The 6,966-nt window shown below is 36.4% G+C and overlaps 1 long non-coding RNA gene across 1 annotated transcript in view; it reads left to right on the top strand.

The window, feature by feature from the left end:
* The first annotated feature begins 1,418 nt into the window (after nt 1-1,418).
* LOC114057240 overlaps nt 1,419-6,966 on the top strand; it is a 7,322-nt gene continuing 1,774 nt past the window's right edge. Inside the window, exons 1-3 of the long non-coding RNA XR_003571166.1 lie at nt 1,419-1,498; nt 1,835-2,111; nt 6,152-6,247. This is a non-coding gene — a long non-coding RNA (uncharacterized LOC114057240). The remainder of the gene's footprint in view (nt 1,499-1,834; nt 2,112-6,151; nt 6,248-6,966) is intronic.

The following is a 6,966-nucleotide window of genomic DNA, read 5'->3' as shown; positions in this document are numbered from 1 at the left end:
TAAACTCCTATTTTCTTGTGCAGAACAATGGCTTTCCCTGCTTAGAAACACTTCTGCTGTCACAGAAATTTAAAAAACCATGCCCTTGCTTTAACATCAACCAAACTGAACGCTACAAACTCACATAATAAAAAGCTAACACTGAACAGAAAGATTTCTTTAACATTTTTTTCCAAACAATTCTAAGAAAGAAAGGCTGAAAAGTCAGTTAAGTTACTTCCATCTAGGTAGTCTTAACGTATTTCAAACGTACAAGATTTGGATGCTTTATCACTGATCCCCTTACGGCTCACAGAAATTGAAGTTGTTCAGTTTCTATTAATCATCCCAAGGTAGCAGTACAGTGTTTCCCTCTGGTTTCCAACTCCTGTTCAGAGTGAGAGAGCAGTAAGGCATTCTCACTCAAAAAACAATAACCTTGTTGAGACACCTTTGGTGTATGGCTTGTAAAATCTAAAATCTTGGCTCTGGTCAACATATCAACATGCAAAATTAAGTGAGTCCGATTGCTCTTCAACTTAAAACTAAGAAAATACTCCCATGGAATACGCGTTTAAGTGAAAAACTGGTGCTGCACAGAACCAAAAAAAGATGAATATTATTGGTCTCTTCAAAAAGAAAATCAACAAATTTAAGATAAATTTTATACCATGTAGGACTAAAAGATCAATGGTTATTACTTATACAAGAGCTGGTATTACTTTTTTTTTTTTTCCTAAATCAAAATTTCAAGTTACCAGGTTTGCTAAGGCTCTTGAATACAATCCCTGTTATTTCCATTTACTTAATTTTTAATTGATTTGTCACTATTTCAATCCAGCTGTTGTCACCTGTGATTTTGTTCTAGTCTTTCCTGATACCAACAAATTACAAGAGTAATAAACTTTTATTAATCAGATAAAAGTATTTACTTTTTGAAAATTACAACGTATTTCCATGTATCAAAACATGTATTAAAAAACAAAAATGACTTTCATTTCTGACGTCCAATAACTAGAATCAAAGCCCTGCCCACCAAGAAGACTTAACGAAGGAGCAATCAGGATTCAGTCATTTTTCTTCTACAATAATCCAGCTGTAACTCTGACCAAAAAGTAGTTGTGGAAATTGTTACTAATCCAAAATTTCTGCAAAGAGGAGTTAACCCCTCCCCCACAATAGTTTCTTAAAGTAATTTTGACAAGATCATCAAAGTGAAGATTTTGAGGCACTAACAGCAATATTGTCCTGCTAGTCTCTAATATTTTCAGTATTGTGACTTCAATAAAAATGTAGGCAAAAGCTAAAATTTTTTTTCTTTCCCCATGGCAGCCCAACTCACTGAAGAAAGCAAAATTAAATAAAAATAAATGGAGTTTTAACTCAGTGTTCAGCATCAGAACTTTGGGAATCCTTCCAATATTGTAAAATCGTATGTACAGTATTGACATCAAGACTTTTGAGGAAACACATTTTTTTAAACATAGTAGATCAGAAGACTAGACAAGTTGTTTACCGTGTAGGTATTTGGCAAATTGGTTAGACCTTTACAGCTCAGCTGAACAACTTAAACAAAAATAAGACATTATTGTCAAATCCTGAAGTGTGCTGGTAGGTGGAAACATTAGGACTTTTAACTAACTCATCAACCTCTGAAAGATTACCATAGATTCTAGAAATCCACTGACACAAACCCAGAAGCATAATTCTTTAACAAAATGCTAATAAATAGAAGAAAAACATAGAATAAATGTAAAGATAATATTTCTTAAATTATTAATAAAAAATCAAATACTGCAAAGACAGGATTAAAGGAATAATTTGATTTAGTACATAATTATTTCTGATTTTTCAGGAAACTAAATATGAGCAAACCTGTACCTATCTGTCTTCCCTGACCTTTCTGACATCTACAGAAATGCATTCTGAATTTTATTCTGTAAGACTGGAAATGAAATGTTGCGTTTGATCATATGAATCAGGCAGTAAGTCAAGCAAAAGATAAAATAAGCACACAAGGTCTGCTGCCCACTGTGAGTGAGCTGGGGAAATCTAAAAGCGGGAGCCTGGTTTTATACACAATGCAAACACACATGCATGCACAAAACACAGAAAGGCCACAAACAACAAAGGTACTTTTGATTCAGGCACTTTTTTATGGCTTTTCATTTGGGTTATTTGTGTTTTCCAGAAAAGTAATATAAATGGTAAAAAATTCAGTGGCACAAAAAAAGGCATTAAGAAACTGAAAGCCCATTTCCTTATGTTGGGCTTCCTTCAAATATTACTAAAATACCTATAAAAACTCTGCTGCATTCTGTTTTTCTGGCACATCATAATACTTCAAAATAATTACTTGAGATTACAAGAAATAGATAATTACAAGCATGAAATGCATTATTTTATTTATCTATTTATATCAAACTACAGCTATAGATCATGAAAACAATCAGGTAATTATTTTTTATATTGTGACATCTTATAGTTTCATAGGTTCTTTCAACGGAGACCTGAGGCAACAGCTGATCATTCTTTCAAAGGTAAAAAAAAAAAAATACAAATTGCTGATGAATAGAACAGTCATATCTATAAATTTATTCAGTTCCCATTTAATGTTCCTTTCATATTAACACCAACATTTCTCACTCACCTGCCACTGCATGCCTCCTACTGGGATCAGGGATCAGCAAAAGAGACTATAAAATTAAATTGCTACAAACCATTCCTGTTTTTCCTTTCCCTCATTTGAGCAAATCTCCTTGAAAAAGAAACTTCTCTGTAGTTCTGTCCTTTACCATTTTGCCTTTGAAAGTACATATATACTATGCCTGCACTCATTGCAGGACCTCCTGGCACATTGCTATCAGTTCCAGGAGTCTTATGTAACTTCACATATGGTATGTTATCTATTTGTATTAAATTATTGTTGATACTACACATTTCTGAAGTCTTTGCAAGTTGTCTTTTTATAAAAAAAGTCCAAATATTATATTTTTTTTAAGTTATTGAAACTATTCTTAGTCCTATTAGGCTGTAAAACTGAGTTTCCTTAGTAAGGGCAAGACTAATTATAGAGAATGGAGATGAAAATTACTTAATTAATAAATTTGGCAAGCCCTTAAAGATCACACAGAATAGCTTTTAGCATGAAAAATAACAATGTGGAATCCTGATGGATCACCAGATACTGAATAGTTGGTAGTTTTCACGTTTGGAGACTTGAATGCTATGATAGGCTGAACCTTAGCAATTTAGGGATAGAATGTACTATGCCAGTAGGAGAAGAAAGAAATACAGTTGAGGGAGATTATTAAAAGAAAAGTATTTTCAAACAGAATCAACCTAGGGGCTTGAAATGTCAGAGGCTGTGAATTTGGTTCACTACTGTCTTTGACCAGATTCAGTAATGTAAGATTTGAAGAAATTGAGTGCAAAATGTTGAATGAGAGTCTCATACAGTGGGGTATGACATATTTTCCAGAGGTATACAAGGCAGAAAGCTGAAAAAATGTTTCAGGACTAAAAGAAATATGGGTGACTCAACTAAAGTGAGGTATTCAGAAAACAGACATTAAAATATGAAAAAATAAACATTAAAATTTCACTGTTTATTAAGTAGATATGCAAGACAGCAATTCAATTTCCCTATTTCATGTTGTATCTACAAAGTTGCATGGATGAATACAGCGAGGTCAATGTATAGAAATAAGACATAAGCACTTTTTCCTAAAGGTGCATGCCCTGTTTAAGATGAGTAGGGTTAAGGTCAGGGTTTTTATGAACTCTGCTAGTCCTTTCAATGTCATTTATTCAGGCTAAAATTTACTCATTACATGAGCAACTTCTTTCCACTGTCATAAACCAATTTCTTTTTTTTTGTTGTTTGTTTGTCTATGAAAAACTTTAAGAAACAGAGATTGTTGAAAATCAGGTCTAATATAACTCTTTGTAAAAGAATCTATAGAAAATCTTATGGCTATTGCAAGCAAAGGCCTCAGACAGCCTTTGTGTGAGCATGCAGTAAAAAGTTTTGCATCATTATCAGCACAACATCTGATGAGCAAACATCCCACAGGTTTCCATGTAGATGGTGAGGTTTGGTGAGCATTCAGGTTTGGTCAGGTCAATTTGTAAGAGCTGTAGTATGAAGGTTCTTTAGTATTCATCTCAAAAATGGGAGAGCTGGCACAAAAAATAATTACTGTAGCTTACACAACAATTTCTGTTTGCTGACTGCCTCGGGGAGCCCAGCAGACACCTGTCCTGACAGCAGAGTTAACACAGCTTGTGCTGAGCTGTGGTTTATTGCTTTTAGTGACAAACATTTAGAACTGCCCTTTGGTTATTTTAAGTATCAGCAACTTAGCTAAAAGCCATTTCCAACTTGCACAGCTCAAGAAACCCCATGAGAACTTCCTAAGGTTGGACTCGTTCCAGAACTCGAGGAAGAAGTTAAGTTTTCATAGATATGCATGAGTTTTAACTCCACAATGACTCTTTGTTCATAAATGTTACGCTTATCACCCTTGCTACCAAAAATAGCACATGCAACCCTTTTTACTCTTGGCAATTATGCACCAATATAACCATATTTAATACAGAAAGGAGCCTGTAAGAGGAATGCTTATACAATGAGGCATATATAAAGAGACTGAAGGATCAAATTGCTTATTTCAAGAGTATAAATATTTTATGTTTCCACCTAAGGAGTGTTCAGTAAAAGTTGTTTTCCTTTGAAGTCTGGATGACTTTTGCAAACTCCTGCCACATTCTAGCAAAGTTGAATGAGACAAGAGACATGGATTACTTTTGTAAATGAAAAATGCCGAGCTACACCCGTGGGCTTTCCTGCGAACAGCGTTTGTTACAGATGTTTCAGGAAAAGCAAAATAAGCTGAGGGGAGCAGTTGTTCACACTGACAAAAATACCACGTGCCATTCATAGGGTTAGGTGAATATTTTACAGCAATTTTAGGAAGTATTTCTATTGGTGGCTACTTTCTTTCCTCCCTAGTAAGTGCAGTTCTTAAATACATTCAAAACAGTCTAATCTGCCTAGTTGGAGATATGCTGAGGGGCAGTTTCTGCAGTCACTCCAACACCTCTGTCCTAATTGCTTTTTCCTTCTCATTATTTCTTAGGCAGCTCTTCCCCACAAAACAAGAGAAAAGATCATCTAACAGAATCGTAGAATGATTTGCCAACCTTCCTTGGGGTTTCTGATAGATCAAGGTTGGGGGGACGACACCCGCTCCCGTGGAAGGTGACCTGGTTCAACGAGTCTCGGGGTAGGTCGGACCACAACTTATGACCGTCCTTACCCCGTAGGTGTTGAAGAGACCCGTCGATCAAGGTGACGGAGTGTCATTTCTTAAAGAAGGATGGTAGGTTATATTTGTTATCCTCTTTCAGTTTAAACCTATTCCCCCTTGTTCTATTACTACATGCCCTTGTAAACAGTCCCTCTCCAGCTCTCTTGTAGGCTCCTCTTAGCTTCTCAAAGGCCAGAACAAGATCACCCAGAGCCTTCCTTTCTCCAGGCTGAACAGCCCCAACTCTCTCAGCTTTTCATCGTAGGAGAGGTGCTCCACTTCTCTGAGCATCTTCATGGTTCTCCTATGGACTAGCTCTTTGTCTTTCCTGCATCGGGGGTCCCAGGGTTGGACAAAGCACTCCAGGTGGGATTGCACAACAGTGGAAAGGAGATGCTGAATCACCTCCCTCAACCTGCTGCCCACACTTCTTTTGATGCAGCACAGGATACAACTGGCTTTCTGGGCTACAGGTGCACATTGCTGGCTCAAGTCCAGCTTCTGTCCACCAGCATACCTAAGTCCTTCTCAGCAGGACTCCTCCAAATCCACTTACCCCCCCAAGCCTGTATTGTTACATGGAATGATAAGTGTGCAACTCCCCCATTGTGGGAAATCCTTCAGAGAGGTATAACTATTTAAAGGCCTCGTAGGCATGCTTTGTAACCAGTGCTTTCGGGTCCCTTTGCAACACAACAGGCTTCTAGACCGTGCTCATAACAACTCACAGGCTGCTTAATTCCAAAATTCTGAAGAAATTTTCCGATGAGATACTAACATTCACTTGGGCCAAGAGAATCATTTAGCTGTAAGATTTCTGAAATAGCTATATTAATTTATAGTGTTTTCTTCCACTCCAGATAGTGAAGTTGTAAGTAAAATGAAAATGATACCTGATCGTGATTCTCTTTTCCCCAGAACACGCAAACAGAACTATAATCAAAGTACTTCTACATGTAAGTTTTATGAAGAATTACACAACATGAGATATTCAAACTATTCTTATCAATCACACTAATGGGTGTGTAGGTAGGAGGGGGCGTTTGAAATACTTTGCTGTTTTCAACTTACATAATAAATTCCAGATAAGAGGACTTTAAAAACTGAGGAAAAGTGCCTAAGAACAGTACTTTCATAATTTGTGTACTGTCTTAAAATACATGTCCTTGAACCAATAATCAATCAGGATTTTTATTAATCACAAGAAAAAAAAAAAGCATTATTGTCTGGAGAAATAACTAACTACAGGACTAGGAACCAAGAACACAAACTCTAATTTCACTTTTCTCTTTTCTAGGATCAAACCAGTCAACATCCCCATCTTCACCTTTACTAATAAATTAAGTAATTCTAAAAAAAAAAAAAATAATCTTCTGGGACTTTGGAACTTGATCATTTTATAATGTTAGATTAGACACATTCATTGTTAGAATAGTTGCTGGTGTGGCTTTGGATGAAAGTAGCTAGTCATCCTTCAAAAAACAGCCATGCTTTGGAGCTGGGACGGGCCATTCCCAGTAGTTTGTGTGTGGCTGGTGTACTTCAGCAACTAAGAGAGTGTGGTGGTACAGACAGCAGGGTGTTTGATGCCAGGCAGCATCAGGGCTTACAGGACAGTCCCAGTACATTTATTTTGCTAAATACTGCCTTTGCACTCTTTTTTTTTTTTTTTTTT

The sequence above is a fragment of the Empidonax traillii genome, unplaced genomic scaffold, assembly GCF_003031625.1.
Source record: "Empidonax traillii isolate 1590-97213 ecotype Southwest subspecies unplaced genomic scaffold, ASM303162v1 scaffold122:size1458747, whole genome shotgun sequence".
Classification (NCBI taxonomy): domain Eukaryota; kingdom Metazoa; phylum Chordata; class Aves; order Passeriformes; family Tyrannidae; genus Empidonax; species Empidonax traillii.
The sequence above is the reverse complement of the archived record's forward strand: the minus strand, read 5'-3'. Positions and strand labels throughout refer to the sequence as shown.